Genomic DNA, 14,727 nt, shown 5'->3' with positions numbered 1-14,727 from the left:
ACATTAGCCACTGGCTGACATTATCCAACTAATGATCACAACAGAGTGAAACTATTCATTTTGACTAATATAGCACTTTGCTAGATAATACTTAGATGGGCTAAATACCAACTATTAAGCCTATTTTTATGAAATTATAGGAATACAGATACTTACATATATATGCATGTGTGTATACATATATATTTAAACATTTTACTACTTTAGCTTTACTTTAGATTCTACTCTAGCTTTTATTTTGGGTGACTCCCAGTTTAAGGTAACAAATTTACCACCTTAATACCACCAATTATATATTTTTAATCTTTTCCTCTGAAGACCCTACTTAAATGAGTATAAAGGTATACATCAGGTATAAATCCACAGAGAATGGAACAGGGAATATTCACAAACAAAAGATTCTAACACATTTTCTTTGAGATGACTGAGCTGTAGAACCCCAGGGATGCAGGCCTACCAAAGGATGGGGTGGAGAAGGCTCTGGAAACGGGAGGTTCACCGATGCAGAACAGCTGGATCCCCAGCCCTCTGCTCCACACCCCACACATGTATCACTAGGAGCCAGCAGCTACTTCTCAGGAAGAAGACTGGCATGTGGAGATTCCCAGTGGAACAACCTAATAGCTCCCTTGGTTACCCTATAGAGAGGCCTGCTGATGGACAATGTTGTCCTACTCAAGTCTCTTCTTTCTCTCTTCTCTTCTCTTTTCTTTCTTTTCTTTTTTTTTTCTTTTTTTTTTTTTTTTTTTTTTTGCAGAGTTTTGCTTTGGTTTCACCATGTTGGCCAAGTTGGTTTCAAACTCCTGATCTCACGTGATCCGCCCGCCCTGGCCTCCTAAAGTGCTAGGATTACAGGCGTGAGCCACTGCACCTGTCCTCAAGTCCTCACTTTCAATGTGCTTTCCCACCCAACATCCAGCACCTATGGCTCTTTTTGGGAGGGCTGCACTTGCTTCACCCTTTCATGTCAAGAGCCAGAAATACCTGAGAATTTATGTGCCCCTACCACAGACCCCCTCTCTTAACTGAAGACTGACAGGTATGGAGTACGAAACACCAATCCCATAGATTCAGGCGGGGACAACCCTGAGGCTGACTTACACTCCAGAGCTCCCCCGCCCCACACAGGATCAGGCTGAAGTCACTCTCTGCAGTACGTTGTTTGAATGAGAGCATACCTTTACTTGACTTCTTCCCCTTCCCTTCCCAGTTTTTCCTGAGAGCATCTCCTTAATAGAGTAGCACACATACACACAAACCCTCTTCTTGGTGTCTGCATCTGAGGATTCTGACCTAAGACATCTGCAAACCACACCAACTTATACAGACCTTCTGGCCAGCTTCAGTGTCACAGTCCTACATATGAAAAGACAATCAAGAATAAGCAGACTGTGCTGAAAAACTCCAGCAGGGAAGGGGGTGATCAACATAAACAACAAGATGTAAACACTGTAATTTCCCAAGTGGGAGAAGCAGGAGATGTGATAGGAGAGGGAAAAATTAAACTCAGAAAGATTAAAAGATTCACTGTGCAGATATCATAATAAATGACACCTGAATCATCCACCTTCGTATGCACATTCTCTGTACTTCATCAAGGGGAGCCTCATTCCACATAAGAAGCTGCAGACAGGTGGATAATTGCCTACCCATCACCATGCAGTCCTCTCTAAGCCTGCCCTCCCTGCATCACCCCATCCCCTCTGCATCCATCCACTAAATGTAATTTTGAAAGCAGTCTTTGCACTGCCAGTAAGTACCATGTTGTGTTTCACAGGGAGCAGCTTAGACATAATAGCAAACAAAATCCTGAGTCTCTCATCCTCCACTCTTCCCCAAGCAGGTTTCAAATACCTCACATGACTTAAATGTATAATAATATGCACTTTTAACACTGGCTTAACATTCTATCTTCAGGACTAGACATCATCTACCATAGCAGTAACAATTTATGCCAAGTCAAAGGACACCTTATCATTTATTTTACATGTGTCATGAATCTCTCTTCCAGATTATGGAAAATTTATATATTTTGGCAGGCTAAAATACTTAAGCACTTAACTGAAAGCTGACTTAATTGTTCCTTTCCTTAACACATTTTAATAAGGAGTAGATACCATTAGTGATTTTGGTCCCAAGCTTCTAATATATTTATTTCTTCCCACCCCTTAACTACATACCCACGTGCACACACATATGCACAATCCTTACTATAGAGTAACATATTCAGCATAGACTATGTGGAATAACACACCCCTGCCATGATTCCAGCATCCAGTTTCTGTCCATTTTGAGAAGAAAAATGTTAATTTATATATTTTCTAATAATTCCACTTCCAAGTCTATACTTATTAAGAAGAAAAACAGGAGGTATGTTCAAGGCTTTGCTCTTAGATAGATGTGCATGATTCCTCAATACATGGTAAGGAAATACAAAGATAAAGTACATTCTATGAGGTCCTCTTTATTTATAGTCAAATGCATGGAGTTCTGGTCCCCATGTTAAATTCTGGGGGAAGCACATCACCAAGGGCTGCTGGTAGCTGAGGCATGAAACACTTCAGCCAGTTCAGAGTTCCCTATAGTGACAGGATACCCAAGGGAGCAAAGCTAAACATCTGGCCACTTTAGTTATCCTCTAACAAGCGCTTTTCATGCTGAAATGTTGGTTTTGCTTGTCTGTTTGCTTTTCCCCTCTGTCCTCCCTGACATTCTTTTCCTTTTATGGTTAATAGCAGAGGGGGGAAATACTTTAAGGCAAGAATCTCAAAGCCTTACATTTAATCACAAAATCTTAACTCAATCATTCCCAAAGGTTTACTAGAGAATAGGTGGAATTTCCTTTAAAGATGAAAAAACAGGATACATACAAAAGCAACGGATTTTTAATCCTGATTTATTCAATAAATATTTCTTGGGCATATAGAATATACATGTGGGGGGCATACTATACATATGCTATTATCTTTCTCAGTGTTAAGGGAGATGAAAACATGAGTGTGTGGGTGGGTGCATATTTTGAAAGGACAAGAGAGATGGAAAAGATGAGCATGAGCTGCTGGAATCCAGAGTGGTACAAAGCACTGTGAGAGTTTAGATCAGGGGTCAGCAAACTGAGGTCCGTGGGACAAATCCATCCCACTGCCTGTTTTTGTACTGCCTGGGAGCTGAGAATGGTTTTTATGTTTTTAGATGATTGAAAAATAATTAAATAAGAAATCAACATTTTGTGAAGCAAAAATGATGTGAAATTTGAATTTCAGCATCCATAAACAAACTTTGATTGAAATACAGTCACACTAATTGGTTTACATATTGTCTACAGTTGCTTTTGCACTACAACGGCAGAGTGGAGAAATTGTGGCAGAGACCATATGGCCCACAAAACCTATTTACTACCTAGCCCTAAACAGAGAAAGTTTGTCAACTTCTGGTTTAGAGGAAAGAGACACTAGCGATTAGAATTAGGTAGGGAATCACTTCCATTCAATGTCATGACGAAGGAAGTGAGACATCTACCTTACTTTTCTGTAGCCTTTCATATTTCATTTGTCCCCAGTGACCCTGTACAGGAAGAGACGGGAAGGGAAGGTTTCATCATTCTCCCTTTTGTAGCTGGAGAAGCTGAGGCTCAGACCAACCTGGAGACTTGTTCACTGTTGATGGCTAATTATGGCAGCACTTTATTCCAACTCGTTCTGAGTCCTTGCCACCCCACAGGGCCAAGAATGGAGAGATGTCAGTGCAACAGTGCTACGGTTTGAATGTGGTTCATCCCCACCAAGATTCGTGTTGAAATTTAATCCCCAATGTAGCAGTATTGGGAGGTGCATGGGTCATGGGGGGTGAATCGCTCATGAATAGATTAATGTCCTCCTGCAGTGATGAGTGAGTTCTCACTCTTACAAGAATGGAATTGTTCCCTAGACAGCGGATTGTTAAAAAGAATCTGGCTTCCTTGGTTTTTCTCTCTTGTTTCCTCTTTCACCATGTTATCTCTTTGCACACACTTGCTCTCTTTCCACTTTCCACTGTGAGTGGAAGCAGCATGAGGCCCTCACCAGATGTAGCTGCCTGGTCTTAAAACTTTCCAGCCACCAGAATTGTGAGCCAAATAAACTTCTTTTCTTTGTAAGTTACCCAGCCTCAGGTACTCTGTTATAGCAACACTGAATGGACTAAGACAAACAGTAACACACACACACACACACACACACACACACACACCCCAAGTAGGATGAAGGCATCATAAACAAGAGTCAAGATGGTGCAGTGGGGATGGGAAGGTACTGCTGGGTCCAGAGGACAGAAAAGACTCCAGGACCAGCAACTGTCTGGGGCCCATTCCTATGCCTAGACCTGAGGCAAACCCCCTTCGTCCTGTCTTGTAGCCACTGAGGAACCTCTGGGAGTCTCAAACTTCTATCTGCAATATAAGTTCTCTCTTGATGTGGTTATGAAGAGTAAATTAGGTCATTATGAGAAGTAAATGAGTTAGTTGTGTACAGTACTTAGCACAATGCCTGACACTTTCTAACTTGTTTTTAGTCACTAGATGGGGAATCTGCTGAGCTTTTAAAAAAGGAATTTATGTGTACTTTAGAAAACTAGACTGCCATAAAGAATATAATCATACCTGAACATAAGATTAGGTTAGGCTTTCATATGACCTAACACTATGGAAGCATTTCATCTGTAGAACAAATTCTAGCTCCTTTAGGACAGAACTCTTCCACAGCTCAGGGAAAAACGATTCTCATATATTCAAGTTATTTGGAAGGGAAGTGGGCGTAGAAACTATTTTCACATCTGGGAAGAAATATATTAGGTTAAAATTTAGAATTAAGTAATTAACTAAACATCCAGAACTCTAGAAGCTAAGAGACAGCAGCTAGGAAGAAAGGCAGGAAGAGAGAAGGACAGGAAAGAACCGTGAGGAACCAGCTCAGCAAGGATGTTGTGGCTCAGTGACTTGACATGGTCCCCACAGCCCACAGATCTAAGAACCAATCTATTCTTCCTACTCCACTTTCCCTTTTCCACACTAATATAATTTCTTCTTTTGGAAATAAAATGTCTACTCAAAAATAAAGTTTCTCTCTGTGATTACTGCATCATATGTCCGTACCACCAAATATGCAAATATGCTAACAATTCAAAAAAAGGAAAAAACAACTTTTGACATAAAATTATTTCATACTATAAGAAAATAAGCACTTTTCTGATAAATGTAATGCAATAGAGCAGTGTTTTCTAAACTGCATATTAGGGTTCACTAACGCAGAGATTAGTTCAGTGGGTTGGCAAACATACAGAACAGAAGAGAATAGAATAGAAAGTATCAGAGTGGATTACACATAATAAAGGACAAGTATTGCTGAGTGAAACTTGTTTCAGCAATGTGTGTGTGTGTTTACACACATTCATCTATGTTGCTAGCCTATCATCTAAATTGTATTCTTACCAGGAATCATGGCCACAAATGTGTAAAAGCCACTGTAATAGAATGTTACCCACTTTAGTAAAGTCCAGTATAAAAGTCCAAATTCACTGAATAGCCAATTTAGGGGATATTCTTGTTAAGTGGAATTTCCTTAAATGACTCTAAGCTCCTCCTTTGCTTTTAAAATATGCTACAATTTACAAGAAAAAGGAATTTATGGATATCTTGTCAATTATACTTCTTCTTTAAAATAGTGTGCCTGTTAATAAATACAGAATTGATCTTGAAATACAAAATTTATCAACAGTCAGAAACATAATGATTATATTATTTGGAATGGTGACCAATTAATTCCTTTAGGAAATAAATCATTGCTGTATTTGCTGTATTTTTCACACTGATTGTATACTAAGTAATCCACATGGAACAGAAGAGGAGGTTGAAAAGGAAACTTAGTGGGCAGGGATTGGCTTTGCCACCATACCTTGACAACCTCCTGCGATTACTTTACATATGCAAAAAGATGAGATTCTGTCCTCCAAAAAGTGTATTTCAGAAAACAGAAAGTTGCCTTATGTATAAATGCTTACAAAGTCTCCCATATTGTGGGGTATTCTCTTAATTACCTTCTTCTGAATGCCGAAAACCCTGTTACCTCCAAGATAACAGAAACTGAAAGTCATGTAATTCAGTAATAGCTGGATGTGATGGCAACTGATTTTAAAGAGAGAAACCATGTCAAAAACACATTACCTGGTAAGACTGCAGATTTCATGAAAAGGAGGTGTGTGTTTCAGAGGTTACTTAAGAACTATTTGGAGAAGATAGCCGGAAATAAACTCAATCAACACAAGATAGGGATATTTCTGAAGGCTATGCGATTGAAATAAGATAAATGACTGAATGAATAAAGAGTAAAGGAGACCATGATTTTAACACCAATTTAAGTAAATATTCCTGGGGAGGAGCTTTACAATTGCTTGTTTTGAATGTCTTTATACAAGACATATAGAAGTGCTGGGTTGCAGAGATCATAAATATACTCCTATAGGAAGAAAAGATAAAACAAACGTTCTTACGTTAAATGAATGAACACACAAGGTTTGGAGTAAAGTTTGTGGTAGTAGCATCATAACAGAAACTCAAGAAGTCCTATATCTCAAAAAAGTTAGATAGAAATGAACATGACAAAAGTGACCTAATCATGACAAAGACTCTAAAGTCAAAAAAGTTTGTGAAGTATTTGAAAAAATGATTTCATAAAATGTGAGAATGGAAGGATGTCATATTTCTAAATTATTAATTTTATATAATGTGATTTTAATTATATGAAAGTAAACTTAATAACTTAAGCATAAGTAAATACTTCACTCTGCCTATATTCCTAGAATATGCATATTCAAGTTGACATGAAGCCTCCTTAAAAACGCTCTGGTTGGAAAATTGAGGGCCACCCTATAACAGAGGGTACCTTACACATGAACATATATGGTACTCTGCATCTCAGATAACTGAGGGTGGCCAATAGTTGGCTTGTGAGTGAACAGAACTGCAGGCAGTTGTCGCAGTACATTAAAAATCCTTAAATTAAAATAACTGCCATCAAACCAATTATTATCTGTTAAAAATTCTTTATGATACCTCTGTGCTGTGTCAAACAGGGGTCCCATGTCCACTTCTGAGTTCAGCTACAGCTATATCGACAGTCTTCACATACACTGACAGTTTCCCACTTCCACCTGGCTCTGCCTCTCTGCTTCTCTGCTCAAGGGCTTTCTTTGGTGTCCCTGGAGCTTGCTCAGGCTAATATTAGCAGCCCTAAAGTACTGAAGATTTAATATCTCTAGGGAAATGGTGGATAAATACCCCAGTTTCTCCACTGCTTGGTGGACAATCCTAATGTGCAGTCTACATGATGCCAGCAGAGCCAAGCCTCAGCTGCCCACAGTGGTAACCTGCTCATTAATTCACCTCTTAATGGGCTTTCTTCCCTCTCCTGTCTCATTTTCTCCATCCTCTCACTTGTGCTTCTTGAGGTTGTCTCTCAAATAAACTACTGCGAACTCAAGTCCTCATTTCAGGGTCTGCATGCATAAACTGCCTTAGCATCATGTGGCAATTCTGTGTCCTCTGAAAAACAGCTACCTATCTGCAGAAATCAAGGTAAACGAGCTTTACCCTCATTCTTTACACCTGAGTTACTTAAATCTTTGGAAATTTCTCATCAATTCCTCTCTGTATTTGATAATCCCTTACTAATGCAGAGAGTCATTTTGTGTTATAGAGTATACCCAGATGAACAAAATGAAGTTCTAGCCTCAAGGACCTTACACTTGAGAATGGAACACGAAACAAGGAGGAAGAAAAGAAAGCAATATTTAAAGAAGATTCAGACCACAGAAGAGACGTAAGTTCCAAGGAGCAGAACTACTTCCAGCTGACTAGTATTTCATCACTACCCAGACAGAATCACGCTTTGTTTTTTGACGTGATTTCGGCTCACTGCAACCTCCGCCTCCTGTGTTCAAGCAATTCTCCTGCCTCAGCCTCCCAAATAGCTGGGACTACAGGCATGCGCCACCATGCCTGGTTAATTCTTGTATTTTTAGTAGAGACAGGGTTTCACCATGTTGGCCAGGCTGGTCTCAAACTCCTGACCTCAAGTGATCTGCCTGTCTCAGCCTCCCACAGTGCTGGGATTACAGGGATGATTGTTTTCTAACTTAAATATATTTGATTGAGGACATTCATCTTTTTATAAACCCAACACTGATTCATAAGTCAGCCCAAATACAGTAGATGGTAATACAGCCTTATGGGCAACCAATTCAAAATGAAAGGCAAAGCATTTTATTGTGAATTCCCTAAATGACTGCTCCATCTACCAGGAGTGATACCATGTCCGGGTAAACTGAGGAAACCAATAAGGTTTCCCTGCTGTCCCTTGAGGATGCCAAACATGGTCCTATCCAGTCTTTTCATTTTTGATATCCTCTCTGCCTAGAAGGCCCTTCCCCAAATATCTTCAGGGCTTACTACTTCACATCTGTAAGCTCTTCTGCTTAAGGTTTTTCCTGACCATCCTATATAAAATAACATCACCCCCTACCCGCTATTGTCAGTCTATTGCTCTCTCTGTTTTATTCTTCATCACAGCACTTACCACCTGGCATATTATGTAATTGCTTATTTACTTATTTTTAACCTCCTTCCACTAAAAGCTCTGTAATATTAAGGACATGTCCCCCCCTCCTCTATATTCCTTGCACCTAGAATAGTTTCTGGCCCAGAGAAAGTGTTCAATGAGAATATGTTGAAGGAATGAATACATTTCATCATTAAAACCTCAAAACCCACCACTCATTACAGTTGAAGTTCCATAAACTCACCTGGAATCGTGACATAATCCCATAACTCAAGGATCTAAAGGGGTCACAATTATTTTGTGAAAAATGTGGAGTTTTTTAAAATAAAGCTTCAATGTACATATCAGGTATGAATAAATAGTTTTAATTCTATCATAAACTTGTACAGGCCACAAAATGCAACTCATTCAATGTCCATTGTATGAGAATGAAATCCTGAAATTTAAAATTTTAGATAGTGTAGCTAGCTTACTTAAAAAAAGTTTATTCATGTATTCATGTGACATATGTATATTGAATGCATATGATGGGTATGGTGTTGGGTGAGGTGCTATATTTGATTTTTCTTTTGAAAACTGACTTTACATGTAAAGTAAAATCATATTCTACCATTATAGATAGAAAAAGCTCATCCTTTAAAAAACAACTTACATTTTTCCCCATCGTTTTACTATAAACTTCTTAAAATTTAGCTCAGATCTCTGAGAGAGAATATTTACAGGAAATACAAGTGGAGTCTTTTATTCAGATAATTTTAAAGGTAAACATTCTACTCTTTTTTACTGCATTTAAGGGAATGAAGAACCACAAATGCTCACTATACAAAAATTACTTAAGTAGTTGTCAAACTCCAGTTATATAGCATTAACTGGTTTCACTACAAATTCATGCTTTTCAAACACATGAGGTCCTCATGGTTGAGTAATGATCTTTTATTCACTCCTAATTGACTCACTGCTCTGTTTCCACAATGCCCACAAGTCTTTGTCATTCTACTCCTGGCTTCAACCTGCCCATCTCTCTTTTGACTTTACTTAAAAGACTGTGGCCAAATTCCTTTCTTTTCACCTCGAAATTCCTATGCTTCTGTCTCAAAAGAATCCATCCTTTGCTTTCATCTAGTATCCTCCCATCTTCTTGAAGACTTAATTCCCTCAACTGAGCCTCTCCCTTACATTTTCAATCTCTTTTTTCCTCAATGGATTGTACTCCTCAGCTTAGAAAGCGGGCTCAAGTCTTCCTAAACTAAAAATACCACTTTCCCTCTACTACACCATTGTTTTGATATATCATACTCTCTCTCCTTCTCCTTTACCTCCCAACTTATTGAAAATGAAGTCTGTTCTCACTGCTTTCCATTTCCCTTCCCCCACCCTTCCCTTCAACCCTTGCCCCTGGCTGCCACTTCCACCTACCACAAAGACAATCAAGGAAAGCCAAGAGTCAAATCCAATGGCTTTGCCTTGGTTGCACCCTCACCCATGGGGTGTGCTGTGTGAGTGACAGGGGCTCTCCTCACCCCTGCCAGCTTCCATGACACTGTACCACTCTACTTCCATCATTTTTCTCCAACTGCCCTTGTTTAACATGGTCCCTGTCCTCTTCTTTCTCTTTCCCCTCCAACACACAGACATCCCTTAAGGATCCTATCCTTGCCTTTGCTGCTTCTTTCTTCATTTTCTTTATCAGTGATTCCTGGGATATCAAAATCGCTCCTAAGTAGATGACTTACAAATCTCTTTGTAGCTCCAACCTCCCTCTGTATTCTAGTCCCTTAACTTGGATAAGCCTGTCATGCTCAAAAAGAAATTTCTCTCCTCTTCCTTATCCTCTGTTATATCTTCTTTCTGAAAATGACCCAACTGCTCTCTCAGCTAAGCCTGACAATGATCTTTGGCCTCCCTTTTCCCTCCCACTCTCCAGTGACTGTTCAGGCTCCTCAGATAATTCTTGCACACCACCTCTTAGGTGTGTTCCCTTCTTCCCTCCCACTGCCTCTTTCTATCTTTCCCCTACTTTGACAATAGGGTCTATCTGGTCTCCTTCCTGCCAGTCTTTTCCCATGTCATTCCATCCAACATAATACTACAAAATTATTGCCCCAAAGCACAGTTCTGATACTGTCAATCTTTCTCCTCACAAATCTTCTATAGCTCCCCAGTCCTTACTGAACAAAATCCACACTCCTTAGCTTGGCGTACAAGTTGCTCCACCACCTTGAACAAACCTCTCTTTCTTGCTTTATCCCTCATTACATCTCTTGGCATTCCTAGTGCTGCAGCCAAAGCACACCATTTTTTTGTTCTCTGTGTAGGCATACATCTTCCACTGCCAGGCCTGTGCTACGCTGTTCCTCCCCCAAGCATGCCCTTCCTTCTCTGCCAACCCAAATGCCACCTTAATCACAGCTCAAATGCTATATCCCATGTAACCTTCCCTGATTCTTCCATCAGAAGTCATTTTGTACCCTGTGAATTCCCACAGCCCTGCAGGAATACTGCTTTTTCAGCACTTAATCATTTTTTCACTATTTTTACAGTTAGTAACACATATTCCTCTTTTCTCCTTCTAGACCAAGATTCACCTCTGGGCAGGATCTAAGACTTAGCATTCTTTGAATCTCCAACCCTTCTCAACATTCCCTGTCCCCTATACCCCTAGGTACAGTGGGTCTGAGACACAGGAGGCAAGATGTTTGCAAATTAACTATTGTAACCCAGAGAGTTAACTTCAGATTTCATTGCTTGAAATTCTCTCAGTTTTAGCAACAATTACTTCTTCTTTGTAGGCTAAAAGTCCTATCTCCCCAAGGTACTACATACAGTTAATTCCTTTTGGACCCAGAGGTCATTTTCAAATATCTCTTACTCCTAAGTCTTCTGAAACAAACAAACAATAACAACAACCAAAATGAAAACAAAAAACAAAACAAATAACAAAAAAAACCCTTAAGAGACTCAATAATGGTAGAGAAAAGCACTGATGCTATTTTAAGTGAAGGAAAGGCATCCATGCACAAAAAAATGGCTTGCTGCAGGCCACAGCAAAAGGTACAACCATTTACCAGAGCTGTCTCATGAACCTTATACCAGTCCAATCTTTAGAAAAGCCAGATATTGCATTTTTAAAACTATCAACCTGGGCAACGTAGCGAGACTCTATCTCTGAAAAAAATAAACAAATATCTGGGTGTGGTGCCATGTGTTTATTTCTGTCCCAGTTATTCAGGAGGCTGAGGCAGGAGGATTGCTTGAGCCAGGAGTTTGAGGCTGCAGTGAGCTATGATCACACTACTGCACTCCAGCCTGGGCGACAGAGGAAGACCCTGTCTCAAAAAGATAAATAAAAATAAAAATGATCACGTTTATGTTAGAAAAGAAATCACTGATTCCTGAGTCATCGATTATGCTGCTGTGTAATTTCTCTTTCTCTAAACAGTGTATTTACCTGGTAATTCCTCATATTATTAAACTTTCTTGTAAGACATTTACATCCCTGGTCTTACTTGCAAATATAAAAGATGATGACTTTTTTTTAAAAAAAAATCAAAACCTCTTAGAATGGCTTTTAAATTCCATAAGTACTTTTCTCAGAAAGGGATTTGGCATAACAAATAAGAGAGTAAAGAACTAAGATTCAAAATTCATTTTTACAAATCTATCCTTAAATCTTGGATGAGAGCCAACAACCAACCTCATATTAAAATCTTAGAAGGCTTGACTTGAAGAACATGGGGAAATTTACTTTACATTGACAGCTTCAAGAACACCTAGTCTATACATCATTAAATAAGATATATGGGAAGAAAAAAAGCATATGTGGATAGCCCTAGTTTTATTATTTTCAATGAAACAACGATATCGTGCAACCTTTGCCCATAAAAGAATGCAAAACAAAAATTTTAAAAAAGAAAAAGAAACCTCTGGTGCCAACATGTTGTATATTTACTTGTGTAGCCATGACTGCTACGGGCTTTTTGAAGAGAACTGGGCAGCCAGTTTGGATTCCGACAGCAATGCAGTAGAATTTAAGGTGTTATGACTAAAATATGTCCTAAACAGGTTAAGTTAGACATACAACATTTTAATACAGAAGTGTCGAGATACTCATTCCTGTGAATACCGCAGGAGAAATACAGGCGAGGAGGAATCACACTGCCCTGGATACACATGAATATGCCATCTCCCTGCCTATCTCTACCCAACCCTACACACACCTATCTTTACCACGCAGAGACAATTAAACAGCCATAGACTCGATGCATTTCTGTGTCCTTGTTCCCACTGGGTGAGTTATTGCCAGCCTGACATTTTTCCAAATTCCCTACTAGTGGGCTATATCAGGTAGGAAAGCAGGGACTTTACTGACCTGGGACCCCATCACTGTGGGTCTTGGGAGATTTCAGTTTCCAAATGATACACGGCACCACCTAGCTATTGTGACAGCTGGGAGAGTGGATGTCACCAGCAGTAGAAATAAAGTATCCTGTTTCCTGAGGAAAACGCCCTGGCTGTGCGACGCTGACCAGGTGGGCACCAAACACTTCTCCGTGTGATATTTTTCTTCTTTTTTAAAGACTGCCCCCCGGCCCCGCCGCATCTCTCTATACGTACACACCTCCAGAGTTCATTCTAAAAGAACCAATACAAAGACCATCCATCCTCTAGCCATAAGGTTTTCAGTGCTTACATGTGGAAGGAGAAGGTCTAGCTAGCATTGAAAGTTGTGGGGACAGGAAGAGGAATCTGATCATTCAACACTATTCTCCTTCAGGTCAGACAAGAGAAAAACAATAGAAACTGCAGAGTCAGGGAGTACAAGACCCTTATGGAACAGGTGCTAAGCAGAGAAGTAGTATCAGAGGATGGAAGCCCCCTTCAAAACCGGGTACACCAGCAAGCCCAGAATGCGTAACGGTTATCCTATTTCCCTGCCATGTGCCTCAAAGCAACATGCTCACTTCCACATCCCCATGTCATGAGGCCAGAGGAAGGGGAAGCGAGAATCCCTACACTGGGCCATCCACACGCAGGAGCAGAACAGAGACTGTGCTCAGAGTTGCAGGGTCAAAATAACAAACACTGTCCCACAGTCTTAGCCGGTGACATCAAGTCAGGGCAGCGGCAGATCTCTGGGTTTGGGGCGCTGTTTGGGGAACGTGGATGCAACCAAACGCGTACACACACATACACAGAATTTTACAAACCCGCCCCTACCCCACTGCCTCCCTCCACACTTCACACACCAAGTGCATCCTGCCCACCTCACCGTTTCCATCATCACATTCTTTCTCCAGGAGAGTCAGCCGAGAGATGAGGGATCCTAGCGGGGATTCCTGGAAATGTCACCCCCCAACACCTCCGTCCGCCACCCCCATCCCCTCTGCTATACCTTTTACACACACACTCTCACACACTCACTCCTGCCATGACTGTCATCAGGCCCGCCTGCTGCGCCCGAAGCCTGGCATCTGAGCGGGCACCGGACCCCAGCCGTCTCGCCCGCAACGCCGCCTTACCCCGCCTCGCTGGCTGATGGTTCCAGGCACTGCCCCCTGGAAGTCGCCTGCTGCCCCCGCTCCTCCGCACTATTGTTCCAGGCAGCCCCTCTCGCGTCCGGGGGCGCCCTTTGGCTAGGACCCGGGCTCCATCGGGGGCCGCATCAGCGCCGGGCACCCCTTCTCACCCACCCCTCCCTGGCTGTGGTACCTTGCCTGACAGCTGGGTCCGCGGGCCCGCGGGAGCAGGCGGCGCTAGTGACAGCGCTGGTGCCAAGCCTGGGAATAAAGCTCCGCTCCAGCCGCTGCTACCTCCAGCGCCACCATCTTCTCCCGCCGCAGCAGCCGCCGCCGCCGCCGCCGCCGGGACAGCAGCCGCCCTCGCCCAGCTCCGGCTCTGCAGCCGTCGCTCGGAACCCTCCGGTCTCGCGGCCCCACCCCCTTTCCCCACCCTCCCTCCCGCCCTCCAGCTCTCTAGCTCTCCCCTCGTGACGCGCGCCGGGGCCGGCCGGGCCTGCGAGGGAGGGCGCGGGGGAGCGCGCGCGCGCACGCCGCCAGCTAGTAGCGCCCCTGCCTCCCACGCCCACTCGCGTGCGCGCGCGGCCCGCGAGCCCGAGGCGGCGGCGCCGCCGGCGTCCTCC

The 14,727-nt window shown here is 41.9% G+C and overlaps 1 protein-coding gene across 3 annotated transcripts in view; it reads right to left on the bottom strand.

Moving 5' to 3' along the window:
- The window catches only part of APBA1 (amyloid beta precursor protein binding family A member 1), a 225,626-nt gene extending 211,110 nt beyond the window's left edge, over positions 1-14,516 (bottom strand). Inside the window, exon 1 of one of the 3 annotated variants that reach the window (XM_021927537.2) lies at positions 14,298-14,516. The gene's annotated coding sequence lies outside the window, so the exon portion shown is untranslated. Of the gene's footprint in view, positions 1-14,107; positions 14,262-14,297 lie in introns of those variants that run through there. The other 2 variants (XM_021927539.2, XM_021927538.2) reach the window with 2 other exon arrangements.
- Positions 14,517-14,727: the final 211 nt, after the last annotated feature.

This window comes from Papio anubis, chromosome 13 (assembly GCF_008728515.1).
Source record: "Papio anubis isolate 15944 chromosome 13, Panubis1.0, whole genome shotgun sequence".
Classification (NCBI taxonomy): Eukaryota; Metazoa; Chordata; class Mammalia; order Primates; family Cercopithecidae; genus Papio; species Papio anubis.
This window is presented reverse-complemented; position numbering and strand designations above follow the sequence as displayed.